Consider the following 18,496-nt stretch of genomic DNA (forward strand, 5'->3'; position numbering starts at 1 on the left):
AAGTATTTCAATCACAAAGCATATAACTCACCAAGTGATGTTGGGTCACTAAATACAGTACTAATGCAGCACAACCCTTTCTCCTCCTACAATATCTATCTATCTATCTATCTATCTATCTATCTATCTATCTATCTATCTATCTATCTATCTATCTATCTATCTATCTATCTATCTATCTATCTATCTATCTATCTATCTATCTATCTATCTATCTATCTATCTAAGGTATATCATTTTTGTCTGTTTATCTATCTGTTATATTGTGTCTTTTGCATGTATTTATTGTAAAGAGCAATCTCACCCAATACCTACCTGGGATGCCAACAGAATGGAAGGACCAGGGGAGAGGGCATCGGTGAGGTAATACCTCCTCTGGGATGCTAGAGGGCAGCACTCCTGCGTGGCTGTGGCACCACAGATTCCCACAGGGCATGCTGGGAGCTGGAGTTTGGTACAGCCCTGCTGGGTTCTGTGGGGGCCTCCAAGCGGAGCTGCAGAGCCCTATAGTGAATGTCTACCACACTTGGAGTGATTCCAGATAATCTTGATGAGCCACCTGGAACACTCCCAGGACCTGAATAAAAGGAGGCGCCTCACTCCATTCAGGTAACCAGAGTCAGGAGGAGTTGGATGAAGCTTGCTGGAAGAGGAGTGGGGACGGCTGAGAGAGAGGGAGAGAGAGAGAGATGAAAGGACTTTGTTTGCTTTCTTGTCATTTATTGTACTGTGCTCTGTAGTGGGGTGCAATGAGAAAGCGCTGCCCTACTTAAATAAACCATGTTTGCTGGACAGTATTTGAGTCTGCCTGTCTGTGTCAGGTAGAGTGGCTATTACGCCCCCTAGACTTCACATATCTAATTTATACAGTGCATTTTGTCTGTTTAGCAACAAATGTATCACTTATTACAGACAAATACTGCAATCTCTATGCCCAAGGATTATGCTTGTGTTGAAACATTCCTAGTTACACCCTAGGCTTTCACTCTCTCTTCAATAAGTGTTCAGAGAAAAGTGATTTGCTCATAAAACACCAAAGCTGTTATGATATTATCACTTGTGATTGTGTTCACCTTCTACCCTTCTTGCCAAAAATGTTCATCATCCTGAAGGCCTCTGTCATCTCTCTTTATTTTGTATTGCATTATTGTGGCCTGACAGAGATTTATTGATTGGTATGGCACACCTCTTAAAAATGTTAACCAGAGTGATGTTCTTATGTCTTCTTATTCTCAGCATGTTCCAAGGAAAGAACAAAGAAAAGTTCAGTGTCTTAGTTTGAACACCTGTGATACAGACACACTTCAGGTAATTTGACAATGACTAATTCAGTATATCTGGCAAGTCGTGACAAACACCTTTTGTACTGAACAGTCGGGAGTACTATGGTGGTGTCAGTATGCATCATGTAGTTAAGGATATACAATTAAAAAGTGACACCATTTGTGCAAATGATTGTAAGTGGTTAAAGAAATCCCCCTTAAATCTTTATCTGGGTTCTACAGAAGGAGATGAGGCTCAAAATATGTCTTATTGAAGACAGCTTTGGAAACCTAAAGAAGAAAGCAATTCTCTGCACAAAGGGTAAAATTACATGGAGCAGTTTGCCAGTAGAAGTTCTGTCAGCTCAAAGCTTGGGATCTTTCAGGGAAAATAAGAAAGAGAAGTAAAATAAAAGCAAATGCCCTAGGACTAGCAACGTGCTCAGAATGACTTACGGGAAATCAAGCCGACTTGAAGGACAGGATGGCATTTCATTGTTGTTGCTGTTGTTGTGAGGGCCGCTCTGTCCCTATGACCCTAATGCTGCATGCTGCTGTTTTAGAAAACAGCCTAAAGGAAAGCAGAACATTTTCATGCTAATGTTAAATACTCATCTTTTAGTTTCATTCTTCATCAGGGCTTTTGGTTTAAGAACTGTTAGCAGTAGGTTGGTTTATTATGCTCACCATGCTGTTATCTAATCAATATTTGTCCATAGCGAATCTGTGTTTCTTCCACCTTCAAATGATTTTGGCTTTTAGTCATGCAAGACCTTTCCTTCAAGCCCTGGCCTAATTGTGCAATCAGTGATTTGAAGAATCTAAAACCGCTATGAAAATTAGTTGTTTTTTTTTTTTTCCTTTTTAACACAAATCAAAAGATTAGCATGTAAAGTGTCAAAAAAAAAAAAGGATCACGCTGGTGTAAAGAGCTACTATGGGCAGAGTTTCTGCGAATTGCTGAAGTACATACAGTATTGTAGGTCTGAGGGACTTTGATGCCACACTTTACATTTTAAACCCACTTTGCAGATATACTGTACTTCATAAATAGTAGCAGTATGTTGTTAGGAGCTGAGTGAGACACTACCCAGGAGGTACCCCAGAGATGAGGAAGCACTAGCTAGTACCATTACACTTGTTAACCAGTTATTGTCTGTTCTTTTTATAATTTTTGTTTATGCTGTGGAGTTGCTAGGGAGGAAAAACTTGGCATTGGAAAGGGAGAAATCCAAAAAAGTCAGCATTAGTAAAAAAAGACACAAACACACACTGGTGTGGGGGGCATAAATGGGCAGGCTAGCATCAATGGGGCAGAAAACAGATACAGTGGTACCTCTGGTCACGACCGTAATTCATTCCAAAACTCTGGACGTGAACCGATTTGGTTGCAACCCGAACGTAATTTCCCCATAAGATTGTTTTTAAATACAATTAATCCGTTCCATACCATACAAACTGTATGTAAATATATATTTTGTTAAGTACAAAAATAGTTAATTATACCATAGAAAGCATAGTTTAATAATACAGTAATCCCTCCTCGATTGCGGGGGTTGCATTCCAGACCCCCCTGTGATAGGTGAAAATCCGCAAAAGTAGAAACCATATGTTTGTATGGTTATTTTTATATATTTTAAGCCCTTATACACTCTCTCACACTGTTTATAAATATTTCCTGCACAGTTATACAGCATAAACCCTTGTATTCTCTTAGATATTAGGTAAGATTAATTGAAATTATGTATGTTAAAACACTGTTTATATACATTAAAACCTAAATATTATATTAAAGATATCGAGCGTCTCCAATATCAAATATGTTACAGCCATTACGATAGATAGGCCACCAGCAATAAATACGTGCAATGCAAGAAAAATTGTATACAGTAAATGTGTGTACAGTGACACTAAACGTACGTACCTGTACTAAGTACTGTAAGTAGAAAATTAATTATGGTTACTCACCAACAATGACACGATGACTTGTCCGATAACGATGAGTTTAATTTTACTGCACAACAAAGGAGAGCGTTACAGCCCTTCTAAAGAAGCCTGTTCAGGCAACTGTGTAGCACCGCCGTTATTCTTCTTCAATCCAAATCCCTAAAGCAGATTCCATCCAGACTACTGCCTTATTACATCCACTTACAACTCGTTTTGCACCCTGGTTAAAAGGACACTGCGGCTGTAGATCTTATATTCCTTTCCTACTTTTTAAATAAAAAGAATCGTAGCCTCATTGATGCCGTAATGGCATCCTACAGCGGTGTAGCTGTTCCCTTCCTTCAACATATACAAAACGTTTACCTTTCGGCAATCGTTAACATCTTCCATTGGCGCTTGGGCACAGAGCCTGAAGCAGTAGCAGGAGCAGATCATTTTGGAGCCTTAATGAAGGGCTTGACAATGTACAAAGATGAACACAAAAGAGCACAAAAGTTAACTCTTTACACAGCGAAACACATTGATACTGAATGAGCGAGACGAGACTTCCTGGTTAACGCCGCAGAATCGAATTCGGCTTTCCGTCACTGAGCAGCACACAGGAACTTAACTGCATGCTCTGATTGGTTAGCTTCTCAGCCATCCGCCAATAGCATCTCTTGTATGAAATCAACTGGGCAAACCAATTGAGGAAGCATGTACAAGAAGTAAAAAGACCCATTGTCAGCAGAATCCGCGAAGCAGCGAAAAATCTGCGTTATATATTTAAATATGCTTACATATAAAATCCACGATAGAGTGAAAGTCGAAGCGCGATATAGCGAGAGATTACTGTAAATTAAATGGAAAAACATTGTATAACACTGAGAAACCCATGAACAACAGAGAAAACTAACATTGTAAGAGTTTGTGCTAGACGCTTACGACCCGCTCGCTGTAAACACTTTTTTTATGAGTTTAAGCACAGGGAAAAAAATTAAATGCCACTTCTCTTGTGAAACTTTTCAAACCATTCTCTACTGGCTTTAAATGCCTTTTCTTTGCCATTCAAAGAAGGATTTTTTTTTTTGAAATCTCCATGAATATTCCTGGCTTTCTCGCATATGATCGTCTCGCTTACGCTATCCCCTGCAAGGTGCTTCTTGTTCAACCACACTAGCAACAGTTTTTCCACCCCTTCCAGCACTTGAGGCCTCTGCTTGGTTAACATTGTAACTCCTTTTGCAGCATCAAATGCTTTGTTAGGCCCTGTACATGCAAACAAAAGAACACAGAAAATGGAGAATGGGAAATCATTGGCACTTACGAACACGCGTAGGGAAACTGACCACCAGTGTTTTTGTTCGCCACCAGAGTGTGTGGCCGTGAACAGATGCTAAATTTTGGCAAACTTTTTGGTCGTAACCCAATTTGTACGAGGTTCTACTGTACAGGGATGTGATTTGACATAAATCAGACTATGGAGTCTAAGAATGGTAGTGAGCAGGCACCTGTTCACCTGCCAGACATGCCTTTGACTTTATTGAGAAAGAGATGAAGGCCTTCAATGGCCAGCAGATGGGCAGAATAGTTCTTGGCTGAAAGCAACCATATGTTCCCAGAACAGGAGAATTGGAACCATATTTCATTTTCAAACATGTGTTCTGGGAGGACTGGCAGGAAGTCCATCATAACCCCCACCCTATTAGGAGGCTACACTTGTTAACTCTAGAACAGATTTGGACCCTAATTTCCCCTTCAAATGTCATGTGAAAGAATAAGTATAAGGCTGGTCATATAATTTGTCCACATCAGCTGCCATTTTCTACAAAATTAGCAGAGCTATATTACTACAAATGTCTGGCTGACAGACCTGGGGTCTGTTATATAAAAAAATAAGATCAGATTTATAAAACCTGGTGTATGCACATTTCTGCACAATTTCCATCCATCCATTATCCAACCCGTTATATCCTAAGTACAGGGTGACGGGGGGTCTGCTGGAGCCAATCCCAGCCAACACAGGGTGCAAGGCAGGAAACACCAGCCCACCACAGTCTACACAATTTACTCTTTATAAATCGCAATCATCTTGTAAATATGCATTTGTGAACACACCGCAAACTCCGCCAGGCCAGTCAACCTCATACATATGTGATCATGACCCTGCAGACCTTCAGTTACTGGTAGGGCAGCCACATTATGCATTTAGTAATGTGAGACCAAAGTTCTTGTCTCTAAATTAGAAGAACATATAGATAGATAGATAGATAGATAGATAGATAGATAGATAGATAGATAGATAGATAGATAGATAGATAGATAGATAGATAGATAGATAGATACAGTACTTTATTAATCCCAATTTACGTGGTGGCCTAAGCAAAGGAGTCAGCAACAAGTGCAGAAATGTCAAATGGCAACTTGTTACTACACCATGCCTGAAAAAAAAAAAGAAAAGGTCCGATCTCTGGTGACAAAGTGGATCAATAGTCATGGGCAGAGTGTGCATGTAATGGGATGAGGAAAAAGCACATCTATGCTCTCTGATTCAATCTGCAAATAGCATCTAAACTTGGAGATGTCTTTTTATGTGGCATTATGCCAAGGCAGTTCTGATGATTGTCAGTCTTATTTTGGCACCACAAATGACTTGCATGTTAATAGAATGTAATTGCCCGTATTGCAATATGAGTGCATTAATGTGCTCCGATAACTTTAGGACAACCAGACACTGCTGCAATTTAAGTTGGGAAAACATTTTTTGTATGTACAACCACATCATACAAAACCTGGATGTAGTGCTTTGCTGGTCAGTTGATGGATTCCAGCAAAGCATGTATGATGGAGAAAAGCTTCGCTGAGGTATTTCTGACTTGTCAGCCAGTTCACTGGGAAGTGACAACAGGTAGCCTAAATTAAACAAAAAAGTTCTTTATTGCAAATATGCAGCATTAGACCTGTTAAAAGGGAACTAAAATACAGTCTGTGCATCAATTTCAACACACATTACAATAACGGCTTGGTGATATGAATTATTATGCATGCGAGTCATCATTAATTAGATTTTGCTGCATTCTCTACATTACCAAAGATGTTTTCACTTCCCAACTGCTCCAAAATGCTGTATATGCATCGGTCAGATTTCTATAAATATATTCATAATCACCCATTAAGTTTTCTTTTACAAATCCTGATATTTTACTTCTTTTTGTTTTTCTATGCAAGCTTTTTAAATGAGGCCCCAAGTCCTGTAAGGGCTACTTAAAGTTCAGGGTTGGTGGGACACCAGAGAGGACTCAAGTAAGTTTTAATTTGATGTTTTAAAATGGACTCTCCTGTGGTAGCCAGATGAAAAGACAATTAGTAAGAGATCTCTAAAACTAGGAGAGGAATAGTTAAAATTCAAAGGGAGCGTAAAGAAGAGTAGTCATGAAACTGTATCTACGGTTAGAAGGCCCGAAAAACTAGGAAATCAGTCGTCAAAATCAAAACGGCTCTGGTAGAAGTCAAACATATTGAGAAACAAAAGATCAACACCATTGCAAAATGTTTAGAGTCTCTAACCAAATTTAAAAATGTTTTAACAGGTATGAAGTCTTTTTTACTCCAAAAAATTACATACCCAGTGAGGAACGCCACAATCTTAAATAGTTGCCACACAATAACATCACCATCGGGACAAGGGCTGTGGACACATACCTGACGACAATATGACCATGGTCATGACATAACATGTCTCCAAACAATTGCGAGCAGAACAAAACAATGAACAAGAAAGTGACATTTAATAACAGTAAAAAAATACTAAAATAAAACTATATTGTGAAAACTTTTTTTTTTCAAATATCATAATCACAACACATCCCTGAATCCATCCATCCTTCCATCCTTTATCCAACCCGCTATATCCTAACTACAGGGTCACGGGGGTCTGCTGGAGTCAATCCCAGCCAACAAAGGGCACAAGGCAGGAAACAAACCCCGGGCAGGGCGCCAGCCCACCGCAGGGCACACACACACACACTCCCACACACCAAGCACACACTAGGGACTGGAGTACCTGGAGAAAACCCATGCAGACACAGGGAGAACATGCAAACTCCATGCAAGGAGGACCCAGGACGCGAACCCTAACTGTCCCCTAACTGTGAGGCAGCAGAGCTACCCACTGCGCCACCATGCCCCCCTCTTCAAAGTTCAATTCTTTCCAATTTATTAAGGAGGTAAAAAAGGCACAAACCAAACCTAGACAGGGGGCCAAATAATGACTGAACTTGTATTTTATCTTGTTGCTTTGAATAGCAACCTTGTTTGCATTTTGAAGGACACTACATAAGCTAAACACTAATGGAAGGTCTGAATCATTCTTCTAACTCCAGACAAAGCAGTTTTCAGAAAAGATTTGGCAATACAAAATGTTGCCATAAAGATATTCACTATTTGTGTGTATTTTGCTTTCCTGTCCCATCGGGGATTTATGTACGCAATTCCTCAGACGCCAGTGCTGTATATTCCCCTGATACATTAGCACCTGGATGAGCACAAATGTAAAGGTTTATGAAAAGAATAGTTGAGTCTGACTCTTCATCACTACTGAATCATTCATACACCAAAGCAAAATCAGCAACTGCCTGAAGAAGCCTGACACAAAATGGAATTTTTTAGTGTTACACAAGCTATCATTTACTTCAGGCAATGAAGTCAGTATAAATAAATAATAAGAAATTGATTTTGTACCAGAAGAACATGTCTGTCAGATCTGACATCACAACAGGTGAAAGTGTGTCTCATAAAAACTATCCATGACTTCATAAAAACAGGATTTTTAGTGGAAAAAGATGTCTCGTTAATTAATTAGCATTTTTGACCCAAAGCTGCAATGACAACTTTCCATCCTAGCCAGCAATTTGAAAACCAGAATGCACAACTTCAATAATAATGATACATTTTATGTATACTGTATGGTGAATTCCCTATGCTCAAATAATTGAATTGAATGAAATGAAAGAAAAATTAAGAGCAAAACTGGTGGATCATTTTTAGACTGACTAACCTGGGCAGCTCAGTCATCCAGGAGGGGCTAAGAGTAGAGCCGCTGCTCCTCCGCATCGAGAGGAGTCAGATGAGGTGCCTCGGGCATCTGATCAGGATGCCTCCTGGACGCCTCCCTGGTGAGGTGTTCCGGGCACGTTCAACCGGGAGGAGGCCCCGGGGAAGACCCAGGACACACTAGAGGGACTATGTCTCCCCGCTGGCCTGGGAACTTCTCGGGATTCCCCTGGAAGAGCTAGAAGAAGTGGCAGAGGAGAGGGAAGTCTGGGCATCTCTACTCAAGCTGCTGCCCCCGTGACCCGATCTAGGATACGCGGAAGAGGATGGATGGATGGATGGATAACCTGGGCAGCAACACATTTGATGGAAAAAGAGCAATAATGAAAATATCTGTAGAGGATTAGTGATGAGGGGCATTCAAATATAAACTGGAATTTATGAGCTACAATTTATTTACTGAATATAATTAAATGACTTACACACTATTTTTCTGTGTAGTCTCCTGTCACTGCAGTATACTTGTTCCAGTGCTCAGGAAGTTTCTTAATCCTAGAAGAGTAGAAGTCTTTTGACTGCATGATGACCCATTCTTGCACAGCGTCAATAACCTCCTCGTTCGACTTGAATTTCTTCCCTCCTAAAACTTCCTTAAGTGGACCGAAGAGATGATAGTCCCTCTGAATGACTTGCACCAATCATACACTCTAGGCCGAGAGATACACTCATCCCCAAACTGCTTTTTAAGTTTTGAATAAATCTGAGATGGAATGACTCCTTCATTAGTCAAAAATGTAATAGTAATGCGCTGTGCAACGCTACTGTGTACCTCCTGTTAGACATGTTGATTACAATGGACAAGAATGGAGGAAAGAGCAGCTAGTACTGCTAACGACAAGTTCAGAGACGCATGTGTTTGTCCAATGAGTCAGGTCTACCTTGCACTATTTATAAGAACAGAGCACGAAAATTCCTGTTTATAATTGATGTCATGCACACACGCTTTGGAGGCAGTCAACAAACCCGTGGGTGAGTTAAAGATCACGAGACAAAGGGCGACAGAAGGGTATTAACCTCTCTCTCTCTCTCTTCCTGCAGAAACAAAGACGAGAAGTAAACGTCCGTACCGCGGAGCCAAAATGGCCGACTTGTCCTTCCGTCCCTCCCCGATGACATCACGTCGAAGCCATGATGTCACTTCCCCGTCTTAATTTCCTGTAGCCATCTTTAGTTCTGTATAAATACCCCTATGTTTGCAATGTTATTTTGTTGAATTTTTGGTTGTTCCCTATTTTGAGACGACTTTATTTTGATCTGTCCACTGGACATTATATGAGGTGGTTCCCCAAAACTTTGTGCAACTGGCTATCGTATTTATTTACTTTACACTGAACACCCCTTGTACAATGTTACTGAAGCAAGGCAGGAAAAAGCATAGATAGATAGATAGATAGATAGATAGATAGATAGATAGATAGATAGATAGATAGATAGATAGATAGATAGATAGACACACATGTGTGCTTGGGAGTTGACATCAGGGTTCATCTGTGCCATCAGCTAATTCCACCCCGAGCCAAGGCTGGTGCGATTCCCTAATGCCTCTTCTCTCCTCTCTTCTCCAGAACTGACAATCAGCAAAACAAAGACAAGTGACATCATTTCCAGTCCTCTCCACCCACCTTTTCCGCCTTGCCCACCTCTTAACCAGCTCTACTGCCATCATGCCTCAGCCTAGTCATAGACTCGCATCTGGAAAGACGTTATACAAACCACATGTGAAATTTATATTTATTATTTTGTTTTCATTAATGCAGAGGTTTGCCTGAGGGTGCTTCAAAACCTTTATGCCTTGTTTTGCTGTATCTACAAGACTGATATCTTGGAGGAGTTGGTCTCGTCCGTTGCGAGAGATGGACGTCTGAGTGGAGCTCCATTAGCAGCAGTGTCATTTTTTATATTATTTCCTTATTGTCCTGAGATATCCTGTATTTATCCAACCTGAGGGTTCTACTACAATATATGCAAACATATATAAACATAGGTGGCAAGCAAGGGGCTCAGAAAGAAATGGAAAAGAAAACTAAAGTTACATCTAAGCCCAGACCGACAAGTCCAAGTACAAGCTCAAGGTACGGCCTTTCAGAGACTGACCTGGAACAGATGGGCAAAACCCCATGCTCCTCTGGACCACGGTCCGCTACATCGTCTCCAGTTGAGAGCGAAATGGGGAGCGAATGTGCGAGTGACGCAGGTCAAGATAGCTCGCCGATTGGAAAAGATCATTTGAAACTGGAAAAGGCCTTGCAGTCCGCACTTTCACCTACTCCACGTGAGCCGGGAAGATCGGCTGTAATAGAGCTCGCCGCTTCACCTACGGTACACGAAAGCAGAAATGATCTGTCTGAACTGAAGGTGATGATGGCTGAGCTCAAGCAAGAGATAAAGAATGATATAAAGACTGATATCATAACACAGATACTAGGTAGGCTTATCCAACATCACATTGAAAGTGGCCAGATCAGAATTTAAACCCTGAAACAATAAGGCAGAAGCACTAACCGCTTTGACATCCCCATTGTACAATAAGACTTCAGTTAATTTACTGATAGAAGTCAAACAAGACAACTATATAAAAACTATGCAAGGACCCTGTGACCCTGAACAGTTCAGATGAGTATTGAAAATGTTATCCATCTATCAATCCATCTTCCTAACTCGCTTATCCTGAAGAGGGTGACGGGGAAGCAGGAGCCTATCTCAGTAAGCGTAGGGCACCAGTCCATCGCAGGGCGAACAAACTGCCACGCACCCCCACAAACAAATATCAGGGCGAGATTAACATCACTAATCCACATAACCTGCATGTCTTTGGTCTGTGGGAGGAAACAGGAGCAACCCACATATGAAACCCATGTGGACACCCTGAGGAATAAAAATGAACCTTGTTATGTCATATAATATTAAGTTAAACAATAATATTTTCAGTACTGCTATTCACTAACATACCAGAAACAAAGTAAAATTAACAAGAGGACAGCAACAGTAACATTGATATATTAGCTAAACGCACAGGAATAAAGCCGCTGAAAGCTCCTGATCACCTCTTTTTCCTTGACCCTCCTGCCTACTCGGCAGTTATATTATGGAGGGGTCACAGTGCTGCAATAAATCCAGATTGTGAGTCCTTCTTTTGCCCAGATGTCTGGGTTATGAATGGATAATTTAAGATTTAAGCACTAGAGCAAATGCCTCTAAAGGGAATATAAATAACAGTGATACGTAGCTACTTGAACTTTGTAAATCATTGCACAAGTAATAACTAAATTAATAACGACCTTGGCTCATAATTCTTTCTATAAACAAAACCTAAATATCACTATCGCTTCTTGTCCTTTTTGGCTAAGATCAAGTTTGTTTCATCAACATAAAAATTAGATTTTTTCTCCTTTTTTTATTCTGTTAGAAAATTATGGAGGTCTGAAACACACTGCATTATTCTTTATTAGTCGTCTGTTTTTTGCTTGGAAACTCCAGACAAAGGAGTTTTCAGAAATGATTTGACAATGCAAACACACTTATAAAAAGCTTCAATTGAATGTGTCTATTGTGCTCAGCCATGCTTATGAGTGCTGAAATGATTTATTGCCAACACAAAATGTGGGACTGTAAAATCGCATTGTCTAATCCATGTAAAAATGAATAGGCCATGTACAAAACATAAGGATTTGCAGTATTTTCTAGGTTACAGACCACAAGTGCTGCCTGTAAATGCATGTTAACATCTGTAATACGCTATCTACTTATAATGAATTCTTTTTCACAGTCATTTCTTAAAAGTTTTCATCCTACATCCCAAAATATGTGTGTTGGGTTAATTGGCATCTCTAATTAGTCCCTTGGGAATCTGTGCTTGGGTGTATGCAGGAGTGGCTCCTGTGAGTGACTGGAACACTAAACTGGCCTTTTTATGAGCAAGGGTCCTCGGTAATGGTCTAACATCCCATTTAGGACTGATTCACACCTTGAGCTGGACGCTGCCAGAACAGACCTCAACCTCCCCCCATGAATTTGATTAACAGGACTGGACTGAGATTATGCATTTTTAGGAATTGTTATAGTACAGTAGTAAATACTGATACAATTCAGATGTGAACTGTAACAAAATGAGAATGTCTAACAAAAAAAACCCTTAATTAATTGAAGTAAAAACTTTTTAATCACAAGTCTAATTTGATTGTCCGCATGAATGTTTTGGACAGGAGATACTCTAAACATGGCTGTCTATCAATGAAATTATGAGTTCTGTCCAGCCTCACTGAGTGTGTTTACATAGACTTTAATAATCCAGTTATTCAAAAAATGCCATGTCTACTGTGGAAGGAAAATTAGGCTCAGGGGTTGTAATCAGAATATAAATTTAATATGTCACTGTGCTCTGTGCAAATATTTTAAATCTGCTTTTCTTTTCTTCTCACATGTACAGCTAACACAATGCCAGATTTAGTACAGGGGCCCAGCATTTGGAATTGCTAGGCAAGCATCTTAAGACAAGATAAGTTAAGAACAACTGCAAATGGGCAACGTGCACTATTCTGTGTGTTAGAGTCAGCATGAAATTGTATCCTCTCTTTGCCTTGTTTGGAATGGCATGATTTACTTACGTGAGGGCCAGCACATGGAGAAAGAGTATAAAGTCTTGGAACATTGCCCGGCACACCTTTGAAGCTGATGGACAAATGGGAGATAACATTATCCGATCCTGAAAATCCTTACAGCGCAACGACGAAAATAGCAGACTGTATACATTGAGCTCCCACGTTGGTAATAGTCTTGTCTTGGCTTCCTTTGTCTGTAATGCCATAAAAATTGTCATTAAAGAAAGCTAAGTTATTTTCTCTTAAGTGATTTCTTGCCGCTGTATCACTAAGGGAGGGGTATCACCTTTTAATATCATATCTATATAGTTTCAGGTTACTTAAGAAGCCACAATTGCAAAACAAACGTATTTCCAGGGAGCTAGCACTGGAAAACAGAGGTCACATACTCATTTAGGATAAAGTGTTTTGATATGCTTTCCATACTAAAATATAGCATTCATCTTAAACAAATTGCTTAAAGAGTTAATACATGTCAGAAACCTGCTCACACATGTCAGGAAACCAGATAAAGGTCAAGTGAACAACAGAGACAAGAATGTAATACACAAAGTGTACTGAAGGATGACTAAGAGATCAGATGACCTGCATTCAACAAGATTGGGCAGTTATTTAGAACATTAGAACACTCTAGATGAGAACAGGCCATTCAGCCCAACAACGCTCGCCAGTCCTATCCACTTATTTCTTACAAAAAAACATTGTTGAGTTTTGAAAATCCCTAAAGTCTTACTGTCTACCACACTACTTGGTAGCTTATTCCATCCTAATATTTGTGCAACATTTACCTTTAAATTAAATAAGCAATTTACCCAGTTGCTATATACACAGAAATTTCAAGGATGGTGGCTCAACCCAAAGAGTATAATAAGAACCAGAATGTATCAAAATAGACTTTTATTTTATATAGATCATTTGGGTGTTAACCAACGAACCTACAAGAGTAGATGTATGCATTGATTGACACTGCTATGTAAATTCAGTTGCTTATAAAACAGACCAATATCTTTAACATTCGACATTCTGATCATGCTGTTGAAAGAATGATTCCTGTTCAAACATTAGCTGAAGAGTCATAAATGAAGCAGATGGACAACCTTTCCTTCTGTCTGATTATTGATTTGTCCTATTAGAGGATAAGTTTCTTTCCTTAATAGATATGTTGATTTTCTACCAGACTACCCTTATTTAAGGTCAAGGTTACTTTATGGTCATCAGCAACTGTGTACACGTACATAGTGAGATGAGACAACATATCTCCAACATACACATGCAGCAAGGTGCGAAAGAACCAAACCATAAATAGTATATAGTGTGGCTGTGTGTATATAAGGGCTTTAAATCTCCCAGAAAAAAGTAATGTTGCAATACAAGTAAGATATTGCACAGAGGCAATTTACAGCATTGAACCGTATTGAGTGAGTGATAAGTGTAAGGTTATCAAAGCCTGTTGTATCAAATAAAACAAAAGATAAAGTTCCCATACTGTTGAAAAAGTCCAAAGCGTAATATGATAAGTAAATAAAGCATAAAGTGAGGTAGCACACTGAGATGACAGTGGTTAAACAGGAACTAGACATTTTTATGCAATCAGAATTCTGATGGCCGGTGGATTGCAGAAACAGCGTTAACTTCAATACCACTTGCCAGATGGTAGAGGAGAGAAGAGTCTGTGTAACAGATGGGCATGGTCTTCCACAATGTTACTGTCTCTGTTATAACAGTGGCTTTGGTAAATATCTTCAAGGGGAGATAGAGAATAATCAATGACCTTCTCAGGTGCTTTCACTATCTGCTGTAATGCAGTCCGAAAAATTACAGTTCTCGTACCAGACGATGATGCAGCTAGAGAGCTGGTACTCTTATAGAATATGGTAAGGATTGATGTGGGGAGGAGAAGGCTCGCTTGGGTTGTAGTAGTTAAGGATTCCATGTCTGTTGCACTTTGCTAGCCTACAAAGGACTTTGATTTGCAAATGCATCCAGCAGCCATGCTTAGAACATAAGATAAATTTCTGTAAGAAAGGTGATTGCATTATTCCTTCTACTCTATAAAATAATCTGCCTCAGAATTTGAGAAATTGCCAAATTGTGCCCACTTCTTGTTGAGATGGGCTTCAGCTTTCCCTTAGCCCTACACAGGGTATAGCAAGTTGAGAAAATGGATGGATGGTTGTACTTGATTTCAGGGAAAGCTCAAGGGGACCCTCTTTTGCTCACATTCAAAAGAATATTTCCACATGTTAATTTTACACTGGTGATTTTGATGTGCAATACATATAGATAAAGCATTCTGGGATGTGCACCAATAACCCAATCTTAATATTAAACAATCACAAAACTTACAATAGTAAAGAATGATCAACTATCCCAAGCAGAGGAGTTCCAGTACCTCAGGGTCGTGTTCACGAGAGAGGGATGAGGTGATTCTGACATCTGTGTAACATTATATAAATGTTGTTCCAGACCATGGTGGTGAAACAGGAGCCAAGTCTGCACCTAAAGCTGTGGATGTGCTGGTCAAACTGCATCCTTACATATAGTCACAATCTCTCAAAAGTGACTAAAAGAATAGGATTGGAAGTGCAGGAAATTAGGTTTTACCACAGAGTTGCTGGACTGAATGTTCCTGACAGGGTGAGGAGTTAAGTCCTCAGGGTTTGTGAGAAATTCACAGGAAAAGACAGAAGAAAATGCTGAGTATGAATTGGCTGGTCAGCCTAGCTACAAACTCAATCGGGATAAAAAGAATTAAATGACAATGATGATGATAATGACAATATAAAGCACATGCTGCGTTCCTTTTGTTTGGTAGCTTTTACCATTCTGCGCAGAATTCTGGGTAAATCCATGCAAATCTAAGCATTTCAAGTGTTGGCCTCAGCTGCGAACTCTATAAATAATTTTAGTGACAATGCAGATATTGTGAAACATTTGCTTTTAAATGGAGATGTAACATCTTGTTTACAAGAGACTCTAGGGAGGGAAGCGGCACAGAAGCCGCCTCTTGATACCACCAAGTGACAGATAAAACACTAAAATCAATGTGTACATAAACAGAAGGAGACAAAGAGAAAATGGTAAATGGGATTGTAATGCACATTTATGAACCACTGCATCTTCACATATAGAGCTTGTTTTCGTGATTCATGCCGGTTAATGTCTCAGTAATAAGGAGCTCAAATTGGATTAATGTCACTGGCAAAAAGGACTTGCAGTGAAAATATTGACAAAAATAATTAAAGTCCTACATTCCTCATTTAATGGCAGAAACATTAGAATTAAACTCATTGTGCTTGAAACCGCCAGCACCTACACTTCACTTGAAGCAACCTTCATGTAGTGTAAGCACTGTCTGTTGTCCCTTTGTTTGGCAACTTTATACACGGCTCCCTCAGCAAGGCATTTAGACAAAGTCAGCTTCCTCCACCCTGGAGCGCGGGCTGAGTGTTTTCGAGTTCAGACAAACGGTGACCTTCTGAAAGTCTCAAACACATTACCTGTCATGTAGACTCAGATACAAACAGGCTCCCATAAAATTGCATCTGAACCTTTAATCACACTGTGTCTGCTAATGTCACACTCCTGAACCATCAAGTCAGTGATTACATAACCTCCTGGGGAATTAGCTGGCATGCAAAGCTTTCACATCCTTCGCATTCTGCATGGAAACTCTGGTGAGTATTTTGGCTTTTGTCAGATGACTCCAAGTTCTCAGGCTTCTGTGGCTGTCACTAACAAACAGGAAGGCTCGGTCATTCATAATGCAAATAAAGAAATAACTTACTTTGTATGACTTAAATACTTTTGATTACATTTTTAAAAGGTTATAAATGCCTTATTTCAAGACAAACAACTATAGTATAATATCTTAAACAGATTCTGTAATTTTGCAAAAATAAGCAAATAAAAAGATTAGTATTACAGTATGAATTTTCTATACAAGAATACTTACTACCTTACATATGTCTTTCAGATAATCTGATTCACAGACTTCTGAGGCTGTCATTTGAAACACTGTATAGCTCTCTTTAGTGTATACAGTCCTGCTACTGTGTCTAAAAAGTAGATAGATAGATAGATAGATAGATAGATAGATAGATAGATAGATAGATAGATAGATAGATAGATAGATAGATAGTATATTGGAGAAACACATAGCTATAAATGCATATTCATGTACAGTAGATGTCTCTAAGAAGATAAAAAAGCTGGGCAACTCAACTCTGCAAATTGTCTCATGTAAACACAAAAAAAGCACACACACTCCATACAGAGGACACTCTAGCCTAGAGCTGAGAGGAGGGAGTCCCAGTGCAGTAAAGCGCTGATGCTGCCCGCCATTGTATTGTGCCACCTGTTGGTCTTAACATTGATGTTTAGACTTCAAAGTTGTTCCTCCACTTATTTTCACCTTTACTTAAAACAGTAACTGTTTCTCTTTTTACTTTTACTGAACCTGAGTTCCCTCAAAAATACATCTGTTACGGCAAAAGATTTTCTTCATCCTTTTTCTCTTGATTTCATTGTGGCAACTGTTTATAATGGTGGCTCTAGGTGCTTTTATTAGTCACATTCTGCTACATGACAAGATTTTTTAACAAGACCCATTCAAACAATTATAAGACAATTAAAAACAAGACAATTATAAACATTACAAATTGCAATAGATAGATAGATAGATAGATAGATAGATAGATAGATAGATAGATAGATAGATAGATAGATAGATAGATAGATATGAAAGGCATTATATGATAGATAGATAGATAGATAGATAGATAGATAGATAGATAGATAGATCGCTATAAGGTGTTCCAGAAAACCCTAGTTGAAGAATGAATCACATCCACAGAAATACCAGAGGACTTTAAATAGGCATTGCTTTTAGAGTGACATCTACAAAGTTCTAATTCAATGCAAAGAGTTATGCAAATCTGCAGAATATGCTGAGTCATCTGAAGTAAAGGGGCAGCAAAGTTAAGAGCTAGCAAAATGAGCTTGAGGAACTGAAAGGTCATATTTCATTTTATATATATACTAGGGGGTTTCTTCTCCTGGTCGCTTCGCTCGTCAACCCCTGTGTTTGGTTAATCGGATATACAATTTAATTTTTTTTTTCTTTGGAATTGTTTCAATTTCATTATTTGCATTTTTACTTTAAAGCTTCATTAAAACGATATTTTTTGGAAACACATTGTGACTGCACAACCTATAACTGCTCATGAGTAACTATTGTTTCTGTTTTTCTAATAAATAATCTGACTTTTTCTAATGTTTGTCCCTGTGATTTATTGATTGTCATAGCAAAAGCTATTCTCACGGTAAACTGTAAACATTTTAATACAATTGGCATATCACAATCTCCTTTGGTGTCTAATATTATTCCCGGAATATATACATTACCTTTCTTATTGCCTGTTAAAATTTGCATCACTTCTCCATGATCATCAATATGCACCTGACCGAATTGTGTAGTCTTTGAAATTCAACTTGTCGTTGCTTTAACTGTTCTGGGACCACAGATTCTCATAGCGTATGGTCCATCATTGTGTAAATCCACGTTTTGTGCATTGAATGATGTGAATGCGAAAAGAC

At 39.1% G+C, this 18,496-nt stretch overlaps 1 protein-coding gene across 6 annotated transcripts in view; it reads right to left on the bottom strand.

Annotated features, from left to right (window-relative positions):
• Positions 1 to 18,496, bottom strand: part of kirrel3b (kirre like nephrin family adhesion molecule 3b) — a 1,066,676-nt gene that overhangs the window by 652,971 nt on the left and 395,209 nt on the right. The gene's annotated exons all lie outside the window — the stretch shown is intronic.

This window comes from Polypterus senegalus, chromosome 9 (assembly GCF_016835505.1).
Source record: "Polypterus senegalus isolate Bchr_013 chromosome 9, ASM1683550v1, whole genome shotgun sequence".
Taxonomy (NCBI): domain Eukaryota; kingdom Metazoa; phylum Chordata; class Cladistia; order Polypteriformes; family Polypteridae; genus Polypterus; species Polypterus senegalus.